We start from the raw sequence: 18,276 nt of genomic DNA on the forward strand, positions 1-18,276 counted from the left end.
TCTGCCCTGTGGGGTCAGATGTTTCAGTGTCAGCATAATTGCCCACCTACCTAGTTACAACCATTAAAGCTGCAGTGGGTGGTTGCTCCAGTTGTTTTGTGGGAATTCTTGGTCCTCTGACTCAGGTGCTGGGATATAAATACCATCAGAGTCACAGAATGGCTGGGGTTGGAAGGGTCCTCTGGAAGCCATCTAGTTCAGCCCCCTGCTTAAGCAGATTCCCAGAGCAGGTTACACCGGATTGCGTCCAAGCAGGTTGTGGGTATTTCCAGAGAAGGAAATTCCACAGCCTAAAAAAGTCAATGAAATTTTAATCCTTCCAAATTGGACTCCCTTGGCTGATTTTAGACCTAGGAGGAAGAGTGGGATTGCTAGAGGAACAATCTATGTGATGCAATTAGTTAAGCATCACAGTGGTGGTCTTCTAATCAAAAGAAACTCAGAATGATTCAGTGCCATACACATGTGCAGGATAAGATTTTCTGGAACATGATATTGCCTCTTCAACTCAGGAGTTGCTTTCATGGAGAAGAGCTGTTTTCGGCCATGTGGGTCACTCCTGCAGTTTCACAGGGGCTTCATCCTCTATGATCCATATGATCCATATGATCGGTCACCAGTCTGAAAACTGTCCACAATATGGAGTTGCATCTTCCATTATGGATGGAACCTAGGCTAGACAGGACTTTAGGACTGAATTGTTCCTAAAGTTGTCTAAGTACAGCATAGGCATAGGGAACCTGATGGAGCTGTGTCTGATTTGGAATAGTGGAGGAGTAGGGGCCTCTGACATCACATTTGAGAGGAGACGTGTGAATGGCTGAGTTTTACGTAGCAGCATCAGGAGACCTCTCTGAGCCCACGGCACGTTGGACTTGAAAGCTGCGGTGCTCAAGAGGATCATTGCATCTCCTGGGCTTCTTTGCCCAAAACTGGGTTTTAGCAGAGGTAGAGTGCCCCATTAAACAAATAACAGTGACATACATAACACCTTCACTGGATGTAATTTTCTTTGGCACTAATAAGTTCTTTGTATAGTTACGTTGCAGCAATTTTCATCTGTTACTATTTTTATTTTTTTTCTGTGTTTGGGAATGTTCTTTCTAGACAACCTTGCCATACTGTGTGACCTCTGGTTTTAGCAATTCCAAGCTACATCATTTGTTTTAGAAGTAAAACCAAAAAGCTAGCTAGCATTGACATGGGTGATTAATTCAAAAGACTTAGAAAGATTCAGTCACCCACTAGTGCTTTTCATTTCTTTTCATTTTTCCCTTACAAAACTGAACTGATGGTGTGACAAATGTCACTTCAGTATTTTATCTGAGGGGGAAAGGAGCTGAAGGTCAAGTCATGGAACCACTGAAATGTTTGAACTTGTCATGCAGGGCTGCAAGGGGAGCAAGGGTGAAAATATCATACACATGGCCACTGCCCGCTGCACAACACCATAGCTTGTTTCTGGCTTTGGCAGTATCACGATGGGTGAGCAGAAGAGTCAGGACTAACAGGAGTGCACTTAGAGCTCATTCATCAACCAGTGAACTATAAACTATTTGTGCCTCAAAATGTCTGGCTTTAGTTTTTACCAAAGCTTACTGAGAGGGAGGCATGGTATCTCCCAGCCCTTCGGACTGATCAGGAAGCAGCGTGTTCATTAGTCATACAGGAACATCTGGTTGGGCTGTGCACATGTGTGCTAATCCAAAAGAGTACAAGTGGCAAGGAGAGCAAGCCACATCGTGACGTGTACATGAATACATTTAAGTTTTTTTGGATTACAGGAGACTTCAGTTATAATCTCAAAACAGTGATAAGAATTCTACTTCAAACCAGTGTCACATTTTTTACTTTAAAAGCATGATGGTGATTTTCAGTAGGCTACACAGAACCTGTTTCTAGTGCACCACTTAAGTGGAGTTGCTTCCCTGTTGGCTGTTAGCTTCTGCTTAATAGGACCATAAGAGACCGCGTGAGTGGGAAATAAAGTTGAATTTATTATTTCTGGTAATTCTGCCATAATTAGTACAATTCTGATTAAAAAGTGGTGAATTATAAGGCATGTATATGCTTCTCTAAAATGAAAAGTCAATTAATGCACAAAACTGCTTGCTCAGGAATGAAAGCTGAACAAGAGGAAGGAATAGCTTTACCAGCTCTATGAGGCCATGTAGGAGCTATCTCCTTTCAAGAGAGGGCTCTGACATGTATATATACTAACCAATATATCATGTATTCCAGAGGCACAGGACAGCTTGTCCGGCAGCCAGAGCAGGACTATCTGCTACTTAGAGGACTTGTCGTGGAACAGTAATTTTTTTTTTTTTGCAGACAGGCTCATTTGAAGTCATTTGAGGTCAACAGTGGCTTGAACCTGCACACGAAGACACGGGGCTACAGCTGGCCCAGGGCAGCTTGCACAAGTGTAACTATACTGGACCTCATTTTCCATCACTGCAAATCAATGCACTTCTTGCAAAATTTGTGGGATTTTTTTGCAGAAGTATTGTTCTCAAAGAGGTTCTATCAGTCTCTGAAAATTAATTCCTAATCAAATATGGTTTTAGTCATACAAGGGATACACCCAGCAACAAGAACAATGAAAGTAAGTTAATAGGGCTTTATTGACTTTCCCAGTTGTACTTATGGTTCAGAGCTGTTATCAGCAATGCTGGTCACCTCCAAACTGGGGAAGTTTATTTGTATGTATTAGTGTGAATTACTAGTATGGTAAAGGACATACTAGAATATGTTAGGATTTGAGCTCAGGTTTGAAAGGTGTATTTTTACTTAGTGAGTTTGAAAGATTTCTGTTTCTTTGTCCCTAGTATTTGCACATTTGACAAGAAGAAATGTCCATATTTGCCTGTATTTCTGTCTATAATATATAGAATAATATACATTAACGTAGAAAACCTTTAAATATTATATTTCTATATTGTGCAAAATTGCATGTAATTTCTATATATTATATGAAAATAAAGTTATTTTCTTTCCAGATCTTACTCTTACATGGAACAAACTTCCATGTACATCAGAAAGTCTAAGTTTTGGTGACCAGATGCAAAGACAAATAACCACTGTGGCTGTTTCAAAGAATGGCTAATGCACTGTTACCTCTTCATGACAAAACTGACAGACATATCACAAGGAGATAAATCAGAGGCAGTTTTGGCATGACAGTGAAACACATGGGGCTGTCAGTGTGATCCTAAAGGAAGAATTCTAGTAGGATTTAACCAAGAGAGCAATATTACAATGAATGCTCATAGTTAGTGGTATATGGGGAAAATTACGTACAGTAAGTTTATTTTAAAGTTATTTGTACAATTTGCCTTTTACAGTAATGTCCTTGATTCCATTTTTTTTTTCTAAGCAGGCTTAGCAGGATTCAACTGAGACTCTGCACGGAGAAGATAGGTTATTCCTTCATGTTAATTGCTTGTGCCTGCAATGACAGGTTAAATCTGGCATCCTGCACACTCCCTTTTACCAAGGACAAAGCCTTCCCTCTCCCAGGCCCTATATATAGAGATCAAGTTCTAGCAAATGATGCTGGGGAACTCCAGTGAGCAATGCTAGTGAATCTCTCAGCATCTTGGTTGGAATGGGGAAGGGAATCCCCCCAATCATCTGGGGAAAGATCATGATATGCATGTCATTGTCTTGATTCAGTTCTGCAAAAATAGTCAATTTCAAAAACAAGACTGTGAATTAAGGAAGAACTTTCACCATCCATAATAAAACAGATCAGGATTCAGAAATTCTACCCCTTTCACACCCTTGCAACATACCCAGAACTGAACATCCAGGTCAGCTGCACAGACAAAAATAAAAACTTGCTTCAGTGATTGGGCTCTCAGCCCATAACTCCCTCCCATCACAGCTGTGCATAGAAGTTTACTGGGGCTGTAGCTCTCTCGCTCCTGCTTCATAAACACACGTTCTGGAGTCTTGGGAATGTCCCAGTTAAAGATATTTTGCAATACCAAAGAAAGAGGTCTGCAAAAGGATTAATTAGGCAGAACTTCAATTTCTTGTCTGGAAGCATGAGACTGAATCTTGTCAGATTTATGGACCTTAGACCTCGTAAGTGCTAACAACTGCAAAAGGCTGAGGAAGGCCACTTGCTGTATGATAGGCTAAGAAATCATTGTCACTTTGTTCTAAAACCCCAAAAAATTGCATGGCGAGAGTCTACCCTATTCCACAAAGAAAAGATCAAGTCAGCTACTGCATATAGAAGCTGGTGTTATAAGGCTGCACATTTTGAAGAAGATAAAAAGCCAGCAATGAATTTCTAAGGGTTTCTTATCTTCCCCCATCATTTTTTTTTTCATATGGATGAGTATATGTAAAACAGCTGTAGTTTATAGTAATAGACACAGAGGGAAATTCAGGACCCTTTAAGACAGCCGCTACTGGATAACCTCCTGTGATGAAATCAAGACCCTCTCTGCAGATACATCTTGAGGAGTCTTTGTTTCTCACATGAGCAACAATCAATATGGAATATGCCCCTTATGGTACCATGATCTCCTTTTTTTTCATAATTAGATGAGGACCTCAGATCTCGATTAGGTTCTCCTAGAAAAAATAAAATAAATCAGATGCAATGGTAAATGGCTTATTTATGCCCTTCAAAAGTACTTTATGTGTTTGCCAAGGTTTTGAATCACAAGGTGAACTAAGCACTGGTTTAACAGGATCACATGTTCCTAAAGTTTTAGGGTTTTTGCCTTTTTAAGGGACGTCATGCTGTTGTAACATAACAAGGTCTGAAGCAATAACTGACATTTATATCTGGAAGCGGAAGCAAACTCTAGTACTGTTTTTCTCAGACTTTGTTGATTGCATATACAATCTTGTGACTTTCAGACTTAGCATCTGTTTTGGAATCCATTTCCAAAATGTCACAGTGTCTTCTGCTTTGATTTCTTCCTGTGTTTAATGTCAGTGTGGTGACTTTCAGATATATCTTTAAAGAGATAAACTAGTTCATAAAACCTTGTTGCCGTGAGGCAGCTGCCATTAATAACTAAACATTACCACCTGAAACCTCTCAAGTAGATATTGTATTTTGTGTCATAGTATCTCATAAGCACTAGAAATATGATATAATATTTTCTCCTCTGATCTGAAAAGTATTCTCCCTCTGGGCTTTGAATAATAAATCTTCTTGCTATTATCATCGCTGTAGGATGCCCCAGCATAAAACAATCTGTTCTTCTGGGATATTATAGTGCTCTCATTAGAGAACTCCTGTTTCAAGACCCCGTAATTCATTAGCTGAATGCATGTAAATGTCACCTAGTTATAACTCCTGTAGGAGCAAGTACAGTCGCGTGCTTTCTGGCACTACATACCTTGTCTGAGCAGACAGAGACAGATTCTTTGCTGCTTGTTTTCCTTCAGGACTACATGTGTGTCATTTAAGCTGTAAACTACCATCACTACGGAACTTTGCTTTTTCTGTGCGCATCACAGGACAGGCTGCTCTAGAAATAGAGTATCAATCCAAATAATGTGAAGAGAGCACAAATTGATTTTAATGGGATTTTTGTCTCTTTAATGATGGTTAAATAGTTTGGTCTCAAGCTGCAATGTAAAGTGAAAGTAAAAATGTGTACTCATTGCTCCTTAGTTTCATTTCTGCCAAGTCATTGCACAGGCTTGCTGCAAGAATTATTATTCTTGTAAAGGGGATGCTAAAACCCTGTGGTTGAACACAGTGCTCTGGGACTAAGTATCAGCTAAATGATGGCAACTGGGATTCAGAAACTGCCATTAAGAAACCTGCTCTCTTGGCCCAGCGATAATGTCACTTCATCTTAATCCTCACATCACATATGCAAAATTTACGGGCTTGCAAGCAGCTGTTGTGACACATCTGAATTCGGCAGTGCGGGAAAATGTAATTGTAAGAGACACCAACAGATCTGAGATCTGAGCATGTGGATTGTAAACACTCCATTCATCAGTATAGACAGGGTTTCATCCTTGCCAACTTTGGGCAACTATATAAAATAGAAGCTATGATGCCGTTAGATCCACTAAAGTCTTAGACTGTGGAACTGGTTTTATCAGACATATAATATATATATATATATATATAATATGTGTATGTATGTATGTATATATTATGTACGTATTTGTGATTTTTATAGATCTTTTTATTTATATATACATGTATATGTATTAGTAGCTTATATATATATATGTATAGTGATTTAACTTAACAGCAGAATCCAGTGACTAGATTTGATATACATGCATCCCATGAAATAACCTATAAAGTCCCAATTTCCACTTCATTTTCAAATTATATTTTTAAATTTTCATACTACTTTTTAAACATTTTTAATTTTTCCAGATTTGCCAGAGGATATAAAAAGTGAAGGACTGCAAGGAAAAAAAACATTTCTCTTGTTCTTTTGTCTACACTTTCTTCTGTAAGAGTTTGAATAAAATTAAAAACCAAAAGCAAAAAATTCCTGGGCTGGAGTCACAAAATCTTTTTCTAAGAACAAGGAGGTGTCTACACAGCACTGTTGGCTGCTGTGTTGGATGTCATACAACCTCTTGTATCAGGTGTGTTTTTACAACATTTCTTGCCTCCCCCTGACCATGTGTGTTGTTTGCCTGGTGCTCAGAGGTCGCTCCCAGGGGCTGGAGCAGGGAACCTCTCTGCTGCCATTCCTGAGATGGATGTGGTTTAATCCTAGGAGTGAACAAAGACCTCAAATGTATTTTAATGCTTGTTCAAAAAGCTGTTACAGTGAAATGCTGAGTTTGTTTCATCTGCAGTCAGTCTTTGTGTGTGACTTCTTTCAAACATTTGACTGTAGAGCAAGGCACATTTTACACCATGGCGTATGTTTATTGTATTTTAGAGAAGAATCCAATATTTTAAGTCCTTAATATCAATGAAAAAAGGAGGGTTTTCTTGTTGGGTCAATTTCATGATCACAAAAGAAAATGGATTCCTAATGGGAGGTATAGATCCAGCACCCTGTAGTCTGGATATTCTGGAGACATTACAGATTTTAGAATACTCTTCCATATTTAAAATAAAATAAAATAAAATAAAATAAAATAAAATAAAATAAAATAAAATAAAATAAAATAAAATAAAATAAAATAAAATAAAATAAAATAAAATAAAATAAAATAAAATAAAATAAATCTTAGCCAGAAAAACGTTTCTGTAGAGCAGAATTGGATCACAAAATAAGTGAACTCTGACTCCAGGGAACATGGTGCCATCCTGAATCAACATGGTTTGGATCTGAGTTTTTAATGAAATATGCAAACAGGTAGTATACAGGTAATATAGGAGTAGGACAGGGAAGAGTGACTCTCCTAATTGTAAATAAATTTGCCTCAATTAAGTTTTTCACTGTCTGAAATGTTCAGTGACACTTCTTTTTATTTATTTCAAGCCTTTACACGTGTTAGTTTTTCTGCACACTCTAAAATTGTCCCTTAGAGTGAAAGCTGTGATGATCATTTTATTGAAAGATTTAACTTGAAATTGCAAGACAGACTTCCCTAAAATTACTGGCATGCCTGTTTTTGGATTCATTCCAGAAGTATTTGAGTGCTCCCACCTAAGAGTTACGTGCACCCAGCTGCAGGCCCTGAGGAAAAGGGCACGCATTATAAAGAATCCTGCTGGGGGGCAGCTCCTGCTAACTTGCCCATTTGGCTCATAGTCAGTAACCTGCCTCTGCACAGTGGTCCAAATTAAAACCTGATGCTACAAGAAATACTTGCTTCCCTTGCTAAACCAGAGCTCTTGGCTGAGCTCTTAAACCAGCAGAGATGAGGATTTAGAGAGGAAGGTGTGATGGGCAGCTGGGAGACAGCAGTTTAGTGATATCTTAACCTGGATCAAGAGCAGCAGATCTTTGTCAGGCCAAAGCCCATGTACATGTCCCTGCAGTCTGCAGCACCAGCTAATGCTCATCCCTGGCTTGTCATTCCATTTATTACTGGCAGATAAACACATTAGCTTGGTGTTTCTGCTCAGATTATCATCAGCAAAAAGGTAATATATTTAAATTATTGTCAGTCTTCATTTTACTAATGCACAGAGATGAACAGCAAACACCTCGCAGAAGGATGTGTTTCGTGCAGGTTTACAGAGGTATCACAATGCAAATCTACATTTACTTAACAAGTTTTCTTTCCCACCTGCATTAGCTAGTGACTATTTTAATGCTTTCTTAAATTCTAGGTTAAAATTATATGGGAACTTATACAAATGTGAAAACAGATATGACTTTATGGTCAGATTGTTCATGTTGTTCAGCTAATGATACTCAAATAGAATTAGTCAATATAGAGAATTTCTCCTCTCTGATAGATTTCTGCTTTGACTTTTCCTTTTGGCCTGAATTGAAATGATAGCTTAATTTTGGTTTTGTTCTCCATGAAGTAAGAAATTATTATTTTAAAATTTCAAGCAGTCCTTTTTCAAGTATTTAATCTCATAAAGTAAAGATTTTTGTTTGGAATAACTTCAACCCCATTCATAACCCACTAAGTTGAACCACAAATGAACCACAAATGAACCACACTGATTTTCTTGAAAATATTGATTATTTCCATTATTTTTTTATGAAACTCAATATATTCCTATGGAAATTATTCAATTTCACTGCCTATTTTCTCCAATAAAAATACACAGTTCAGAAAAAAATCAGTCAACCCTAGATTCAGATTAATGTTTAATTGTTGTATTGGAATATGAGCCTTTCTTGTATAAAGGAGTACTGAACAGCATGGGAAGGTTCTTTTGTTTCTGTAGACCAACAGTTTTCAATGGGAATTATTAAATATCCTGGAACCTGAAGAAGACAGATCCAATTTTGTGATGATTATAAATCCTTAGCTTCAAAGTTACTGTTTGTGCCTACATCTGTTTGGTGCTTGTGACAAACTCAGATGTGAGAAGTTATTGTTGGCTGAAAATTTTTGTAGTATTAACTGATTCAGACTTTCAATTGTGTTTACATCTTTTTAAATATGACAGTTCTTTGTAATAAATTCCCTTCAAATTCACTGTGGAAGGACACTTAACACAACACATTTCAGTTGAGCAACCAGTTTTGTCTAAAAGGGAGAAGGGACTTTGCTGAAATATTTTTTCAACATTTTTACCAACACAGAAGGTACCAGCTCTCAACTTTAAAATAATACTTTTTGTAGAAATCTAAATTTCACTGAAAGTTAGAATGATTTAATAACCTGCAGCTAACTAAAATGTTTTCACTTAAAGCAGATTTTTGTGGGGGGTTTTTTGTTTTTGTTTTTGTTTTGTTTTTTCCCAGTAGTTTCATATTACTATGAGAAAAAGAAATCCACTGAAATGGATCAGCCTTTGAAAGCTGGAAGCCCCAGGTATTATTTCTGGGGACAGAGAAGCTGTGGGAGCACAGGGGCAGTGTTGGCAGTCCATGTCCAGGGAGGGTGCATGAGTGGACCAGAGTAAATACACATGAGACAGTACCAGGTATGGACACAGGAGAGCAAAGCTGAGGTCTTCTGTGCAATCTTCTTCTCAGAAGTAGGAGAGCCAGGCAGAGAGCTCCAGAGACAAGAGAAAAGACAACCCAGGAGGAAATGCACCGCAAAAGTACTGAAGATGCTGTTTGGCCTGACTGCTCCTGACTCACAGCAGCAGGGATGCTTGTTCCCTTGGTCAGCTACAGCAGGTGTGTCAGGTGAGGCTTTGTGCTTCTCAAGCCTCCCATTCTCTGTGATCTCCTCTCTTGACCAAAAGCCATGCATTACGTACCAGCTGGGTGAGGATACAACCTTTCTGGCAGCATCCTTTATGTGTAATACCCATGAAATGCATTTTTCTTGTGAGTTGTTTACTTTCCATCCCCATCTGACTGCCTCTGTCATTATGGGGAAACAACAAAGGGAGCCTTTCCACCAAGTCAGGAAAGTCAAAGGCTCAAAGCCCGATCACTCCACCACTCATTATGCTAATCTAAAGCATGATCTAACTGTGTAATGGAACTTTCCTATGAAAAGAAAAAAACTTTAGGAACCAGAATGAAGCATGAATAGAGCAGCATAAGCAGGAGTCAAGAGAAGGCCCCGGGCTTACATCTTGGGGTAGTCATAGTGGTGGTTGTCACTATGACAGAAATGGCACACAACCCCAAGGCAGAGCTTTGTGAGTCATAATCTTCTCTGACATCTATTGCCATTTCAGCACTCTGGCCTCTGAGGAAATATGGTAGTCATTGTCCTTCAAAAGTTCTTTTTCTTTTTATTTAATTCACTCTTAATGAGAATATTTATATTAAAACCCTCGGTGCTTAAAAACTGAAATTATTCCTTTGTTATATCATTAAGCCTCTTCCCTGGATTAAATGTTGATGTTTATGAAGTATCAATGAGAGCTCTCTTCTGTTCACAGTTGGACTTGATGATCTTAAAGGACTTTTCCAACTCAAATGATTGTGTGATTGTGAAGCACAGTAGTGGTAGCAGTTTTTTGGCAGCCTTCACCTCATAAGTATTTAGAAAAAAAGAAACCACTTTGATGGATTGACCCTGACTGACATCAGGCGTCCAATAAAACCATTCTATCACTCCCCTACTCAGATGGACAGGGAGAGAAAATGGAACACAAGGCTCGTGGGTTGAGATAAGGACAGGCAGAGCTCACTCACCCGTTACCATCACAAGCAAAACAGACTCAACTTTGGGGAAATTAATTGAATTTATTACCAATCAAAATCAGAGTATAAAAGTGATATATAAACCAAATTCTTAAAATCACCTTTTCCCTAGCCCTCCCTTCTTTCCATGTTCACTTCTGATTTCTCTACCTCCTCCCCTGAGCTGAACAGGAAAAAGTGGAGTGAGGGCTCACAGTCAGTTCATCTCACATTGTCTCTGCCTCTCCTTCCCACTCAGGGGAAGGACTCCTCCCACTCTTCTCCAGCTTCAGTGTGAGGTCACTCCCATGAGACCATGAGGTCACTTCCATGGACTTCTACAACCTGAGTCCTTCCCATGGACTGCAGTTCTTCAGAAACTGTTCCAGCATAGGTTCCTCTCTCTCTCTCTGCACATGGCCACAGATCTTGCCAAAATCCTGTTCCAGTGTGGGCTTTCCACAGCATCACAGCCTCCTTTGGGCATCCACCTGCTCTGGCATGGGGCTGCTCCATGAGTTGCAGATGGATCTCTGTTCCACCATGCACCTCCATGGGCTTCATTCAGGGGCACAGCTGCTTCACCATGGTCTGTCTGTACCACAGGCTGCTGGGCAATCTCAGCTCTGGTGCCTGGAGCACCTCCTCCTCCTTCTGCACTGACTTTGCAGCTGCAGAGCTGCTCCTCTCCTTTTGCACACCTCTCTCCAGGTGTTGCTGTGCAGCACGGCTTCTTTCCCCTTCTTTAACACGTGATCCCAGAGGTACAGGCACGATGGGCTTGGTCTTGGCTGCTGGTGGGTCTGTCCTGGAGCCAGCTGGCATTGGCTCTGTCAGACATAGAGGAAGCTTCCGGCATCTTCTCATAGAAGCCACCTCTGTAGCCCCCCACACAACCAAAAGCTAACCACACAACCAAAATATAAGCATATAACTTACCAAACTGATTTTAACAAAAATGCTGTCCTTCACAGTTAAAAATGCTGTAATTGTTCATATATCCTCTAATTTGCATCTATAGAGGAATTCTGTATTTGGTGTAATTGTTCTGTGAACTATTCAGATCAATCACATTGTTACAGTGAAACAGTCCATGAACAGTTCATAAAAAGCTGAATGGAAAAATCATTCTTTGCATGCTTTACAGATATCCATATTTTGGTGCTTTTAGTTCTTATTTGCCTTCTTGTATCTTTGAATAGCCTCTTATTTGAAGAAACAAAATTACTGCTTTTAAAATAACATAAACCAGTACATTTTTCAAATTTTGGTGGTACCAGACACATTGTGCTTCTGATGCCACTCTTAACCAGATGATAAATGAAACTGAGTTCAGCAAAACCAGAAATTGAAACTCAAATCCTACTCAAGTCACTATGGGACAGGCACAGTAAGTGCAGCATGATTTCAATGCTCTGCTGAATTTGGATCCGTGGTGTGAAAGGCTGCACTGAACTTCCCACAGGAATGCTGAAGCTGCCCCAGAGCTGCCCAGAGTGTCAGATCAGCCCTTGGTCCTGCAGGTTTATGTCCTCTCCATGCTGTTGGTGCGGGGTGGTTCTGACATTAGTCCAGTGTGTGACTCAGAAATTCCCCATTCAAAACCACAGGGCACTAGATTCCCACAAAAAGGAGAAGTGGCCAGTCATGTGAATTTTCTCCCCATGGAGGAGAAGCTGTTTGTAGGTGTTGGTCACAGTCTCTGTGGAAAATGAAGACATTAGCTCAAGAGCTTTCTGACTCTGAGACTTTTATCTGTAGGATCCCAGGAAGTGTACTGAAAAATTGTGGGGCTTTGTGGCCAGTTAGTCATTGTATGTATGTAAGTTAATCATGAGATATTACAGTTTGAAGCAGACCAGAGCCCATTCTGCCAGCCACATCCTTCATTCCAGAGGCCAGGCAAAAAGGCACTCTTTTAAGGTGAGGAACATCCCTAGACTTTAATTTTTCTTTTACTGGGTCATTAAACAGAACAATTTATTAGATCCAGCTAAGGGGAAAAATAGAATTACCTGATGTCAACAGCAATTTTATTCTACCTGTCAGGCCATTGTGGCATGTAACTAATATGGGTGTTGGCAAGTAAACACAATACTGATAAAGGTTCTTGCAATTGTACTGGAGAAGTTGTTCTGTATCGTGTTCATGAAGACAGTATGGGTACCAGCAGAAGTCTGAAGGTTAATGAAGAAATATTAGGAGACAAGGAGACTTGTCAGCAGCTGCTGTTTATACAAACCTTCATAAACGGAACATTTCCATCTTTATGCACACACTGCTCCATTAAAAGCAATCATTGTTAAAGCAATTATGTTCATTCTGTTAGCACTGAGGCGTGAGACTGCTCTGCTCCCGAGTCTGGCTTTGGGAATGGAGTGGTTTGAGGGGAGCCTTAGGCACATGCTCCAGGCTCGCTTTTTCTCTCCCCCTAATATCCCCCTAATATCACGCTATATATCACACCTGAAGTGCCTCTGAGGGGGCTCTCAGTACATTGCAGTGAGGCACCCAGAGGTGCTCCCTGAAGCACCAGCACCATCCTGGCAGCTTCTGGCAGCTTCCAAGCCCACATTCAACCGCATCTGACAGAGGTGTAGCTGCCAGGGACAGTAAGGTTCCATGTGTGTCACGTGTAAAGGAATGCCCAGATGGGAAGGGAAGCTTTGTCAGTGCTGAGAGGAAGATGGGCCACATCTCTCCCTTCCCTTTCCTGAGAAGTGAGCTGCTGGCAGCCCCGTTGACATGTTGTCTCAATGAACATGTTGCTCATTAGCCCCAGGCTGCCTTCCACCCAGCCACAGACCATTGTGGGGTTGGTGGCGAGTGCTTGGAGGTGCTGGTGAAGGACCAAAAGGGAGGGGAAGGAGAGCTAGAGGCATTACTGTGCAAATGTCTAGGGGAAGGAACACTCCAGGCTTGGGTTTATGAGGTCCTGGATGAACACCAGCTTTCAACAGAAGCTGGGACCACATGGTCGCCAGGTCCCTTCCAGCCCAAACGTTCCAGAACAGATTCTTTGAATGCTTGGCAGAAGGTAGATGCTGTAGAAAAGCTGAAAGGAAAGAAAACTTTGCAGTGGAGGGGTTGAACGAGGCTGGTGGGGTTGACAGAGGCTGGTGCTGTGGCAGCATGGTGGGGGTGGGAGGTGACATGCAAATTCACAAGGAGACAGGCTTTGTTAGCTCTCAGAGCAGAGCAGCTTAAGAGGAGAAAATGAACATTCATTAGTGTAATTTCAAAGTAACAGCTGGTGCCAGACATGATTAAACTCACACTGTGTAAGGCAGTGAAGCCAAAAGTACACATCACCTTTTCTGCAATAGGTGTTCAAAACCCAGAATTCAGGCAGTCTCACTCACATGTCCCCTCCTTCAACACACAGACTACCCTGCCTTCTGCGAAGCTGTTGCTCTTCTCAGTTCCCCAAAGTACACATCTGTTTGTCATGATTTTTTTCAGATTTTAATAATTCACATTGTGAATTGTAATTATGGCTATTCAAGGAACGTGAATGCAGACAGCTGCTGTGCCTTGCTGGACTTTTTCCTCTCAAATTATGCCTGTGGTAAATCTGAATCTGACCTTTCTTTATAGTTGTGAGTTTCTTTCTATAATGTATGTTCTGAAACTGTACACATAGCAAGTTTTTGCTCTTGACTATGCAAACATCTATTCCCATGGACTTTGAGCAACATCAGCTTCTTGCTTAGTGTCTGTCCGTCTCTTAAAGAAAATTTACAGTTTTGCAGAATAGGCACACATGCTCTCATTGCCTAATGCTAGTAATGTCTTACTACTGATATTAGTTATTCAAATGGTGCATTCAATTTACACAAATTCTTCACGGTCATAAAATTTCCATAAAATCAGGAGGCCTCACAGATGTTCAAATGAATAAAAAGAAACTAGGACAGGTCAACAGTGTGAAGAAAAGACAGAGAAGGCACAGAACCGTGTGCCTAATCCTCAGACGTGTTATTCTTCATTCTGCAGTTTAAGCCATCCCATCTGCAGCACCAGAAGAAATAAACACAGCATTTAGGGAAAAATAGGTTTCATTTTGAGAGCAGGCCGTGACACATATTGCCACTCTTCTTCCTCATTTGGTCAAATCATTCTTAATGCTGAACACAAACATTTCCCTTGTCAAAACCATGGCATTTGAGACCATTCAGGTGTAATCTGGATCTGGAATGAAATAATAATTTTCAGCAGCTTGTTGTGTGTTAACATTGGGTCATTTTGTAGCTAGATTATCTACACATATTCTAGGCTCTGAAAGAGAAACATTTAATTTCTAAAGTGTAGGATAAACAAGGAGCTATTAATTATAGCTGTGCTCTAGAGCAAAAAAGGTTCAAAATATCGAAATAGGGGCTTGGGTATTTTCTTAGAATCAAGCTCTCAGCCATGGCATGGGGAACTCTGAACCGCACACCCACAGGATGCACAGTAGATGTCTGGAGCTGCACTGATGGAGGATGCTGAGGTGCAGGAGATTTATATCCTCATTTACCCAGAATTTCTTCGGTAGTTGAGTAGAGCTCCCATTTTGGCTCCATAGACAGCCTTGAAATTATGCAGGCAGAAGCACTGGGTTTTTTCTTGCAGAGTTTTGTTGTTGAATTGGAAGGGGCCAATCTCCTGTGTCTGATTGTCTGCCTGGATCATCTGAATCAGAAGGCAGCTGTAATACAATCCTCTGAGCTTGATTTAGGGAGCTCCAGTATAAGACTTGTTCCACTTTTACTGTTTGATTTTTGCTGCAGAACATTTTCTTACTGTGCTGGTTTTGGCCTGGATAGAATTAATTTTCTTCACAGTAGCTGGTGCAGGGCTGTGGTTTGGATTTTTGCTGTAAATGGTGTTGATAACTCAGAGATGTTTTTGTTACTGCTGAGCAGCGTTTACACAGAGCCAAAGCCTTTTCTGCCTCGCACCCCACTCCACCAGCAAGGAGGCTGGGGGTGCACATGGAGTGAGGAGGGGACACAGCTGGGACAGCCCACCCCAACTGACCACAGGGATATTCCAAACCTGTTGGGATGAAGAACGATGGGATGGGACCACCTTGCTTTGAGATGATTTTTTGCTCAAGTAGCCAGATAAGGTATCAGTCTCAAGGAGATTTAGAAGAGAAACAAGTCAGCCATAGCTTAAGGAAGACATGAGTTTCTTCTTCACACAGCAATATATAACATTTTAGCCCAGTAGGCAGTTGACACAAGGCTTGTTTTCACCTATTAACCTATCACCTTTGCTTAATTTTGCTGCACTGTGTCTCTCTCTTAGCCAATAAGCTGACAGGTCACGTACTCACATACCCCTCTACTACAGTTTCTAGATCTCCAACCTACTCTATAACTCACACTATTACAGCTTAAACCTAAAACTATTTTACTTAATATAATTTCTTACCTACTTTAGGCATATTCTTACTTACAATTATAGGAGCATAAGTTTATAATTTCTCTACCCAATGTCTGTGTACCTTCATCATTACATCAATCCAAGCTCTTTCCAAGGCTGCAGATCCAACCCTTCCGCATCTGTAGAAGTTTCTGTTTCTCAGTTTCCAGCACAAACCATTATGGGATCATGCTCAGCACATAGAGCTGGAGATAGAAGGAGCAAGGAAGAGACTTCTGAAGTGATGGTGTTTGTCTTCTGATGTAATCTACAACATGATGGAGCCCTGCTCTCCTGGGGATGGCTGAACACCTGCCTGCCCATGGGAGGCAGTGGAAGAATTCCTTGTTTTGCTTTGCTTGTGCACAGAGATTCTGTTTTCCCCTTCATCTGTGTGTATCTCAAGCCATGAGTTTTGTGACTGTTCCAGTTCTTGCCCCTGTCCCACCGGTGGGGAGGGAGTGAATGTCTGCGTGGGGCTTCATCAGCAGCTGGGGTTAAACCACACACTTACATAACAGCTGACATTTCCCATGGCTTAAATCTTAGCACCTTTAGACAATTAAACATGTCTTTTGAATCAATTGCCAAACTTAATAAAGAAAACAACAACAAAAAATTTTCTGGATGGAAATTGAATGGATGTTTATCTCTGATAAAACAAGCAGACCAACAAACAGGAACATTTTGAACCAATTCAAATTTCAGCTTTTCCCATAGGTTAATTGCAAAATGAGAAAAATGTTTTTAAAGCCATAGAAATATATCTCTTTCTGGAGGCATTGAAATAATTTATTTACTTTTCCAATATGAAACAATTAATTAAAATATCAAATATTTCAGTATTTTTATAATTCTGTCCTCTTTGGTTTATCTGGAGCATATTGCTAAATTCAACTTTGAATTCTATGTTTCTGCCCTCAACCTCCTGTTCTTACCACACAAAAATTAATTTTTCAACTGGGTTTGATTAATGGTCTGAGAGAATAATAAATTGCTCAGCATTACGTAAGGAGTCAAAGCACAACAGTAAACACCATGTAGGTGCTTCCTAGCCAGTTCCAGTAGATGCATGCAAAGAACAGCTGGATTTTCTTGTATTCATGCTATTTTCCACATTATCTGTTCTTGCACCCTGAAATGCAAGTCACTGTGCACCATTGACTGTAGGCAGGCAACAAATAGGAATGCAAGTCTCTCACAAAAGCTTCTCAGCAAAATACATGGTAAAGTGAGAAAATAGAAGATTTTTAACCATCACATTTTCATTTGACTCAAATAGACAGGACAGAAAAAGGATTTTCACATGGCAAACTGAGCCAAATGTAATTTTGTGTCACTTGTGATTCAGGATGTAAAGATTGTTATCTGTTCATGTGAAAGTAAGAGAAAGGAGACAGATAAAATATTCCAGGGTGGGAATTACAAAGCAAACCTTTAATCTTGTAGAAATATTAATAGAACTGTGGTAAGACCAAGGTTTCATTGCAAGCTCTCTTGTATTTAAAGACTCCTGATATTTTTTTAACATGCTATCCATCAAAGTTCACAGGAGGGGACAGTGACAGAGGCCTGATGATTCCTTGTCAGTGCTTCAGAAACCCATGGCTGAGTGACAGGAATAACCTTTCTTCAATTCAGGAAAGAGCCTTTAGGAAAGATCTTCCTCATCTGACTTCTCTGTGCCCCTGCTGATTTATGCCAGATGGGAAACAGCTCTTGTGTCAGGTAAAGTCCTTGGAATGATTAGAAGTTTGTCACTTTTTCCCTAACATTCTGGTCTTTCACCACATTGATGGCCTGCAGTTGTCTCCTTGAGCTACAACCACTATTTCTGTTTACCAAAAAGTAAAATTCTATTTTCTTTGCTACTGAAAGAATTATAAAGAAATAAAGAGAAAATGGTTTATCGTTTCTGCTCTTTCCTCTGACACAAGGATGTCTAGTGAGTCATCTAAATTCAGATTAAAGTCTAGAGAGCCCACTGTACTGCAGGAGATGTTTCTCCATGGCATTCACAGTCTAACATTATCTGTCTGTCCAAATTTGGTAAGTTTTACATTATTCAGTGAGTCTGACTACAGGAATATGTAATTGTCACTGAGATCAAATGAAATGATACAGATTACAAGGGAAAAAAACCCATCAGACGAAGGCATAAAAATACCCTATTTGTTTCATA

Source organism: Poecile atricapillus, chromosome 3, assembly GCF_030490865.1.
Source record: "Poecile atricapillus isolate bPoeAtr1 chromosome 3, bPoeAtr1.hap1, whole genome shotgun sequence".
Classification (NCBI taxonomy): domain Eukaryota; kingdom Metazoa; phylum Chordata; class Aves; order Passeriformes; family Paridae; genus Poecile; species Poecile atricapillus.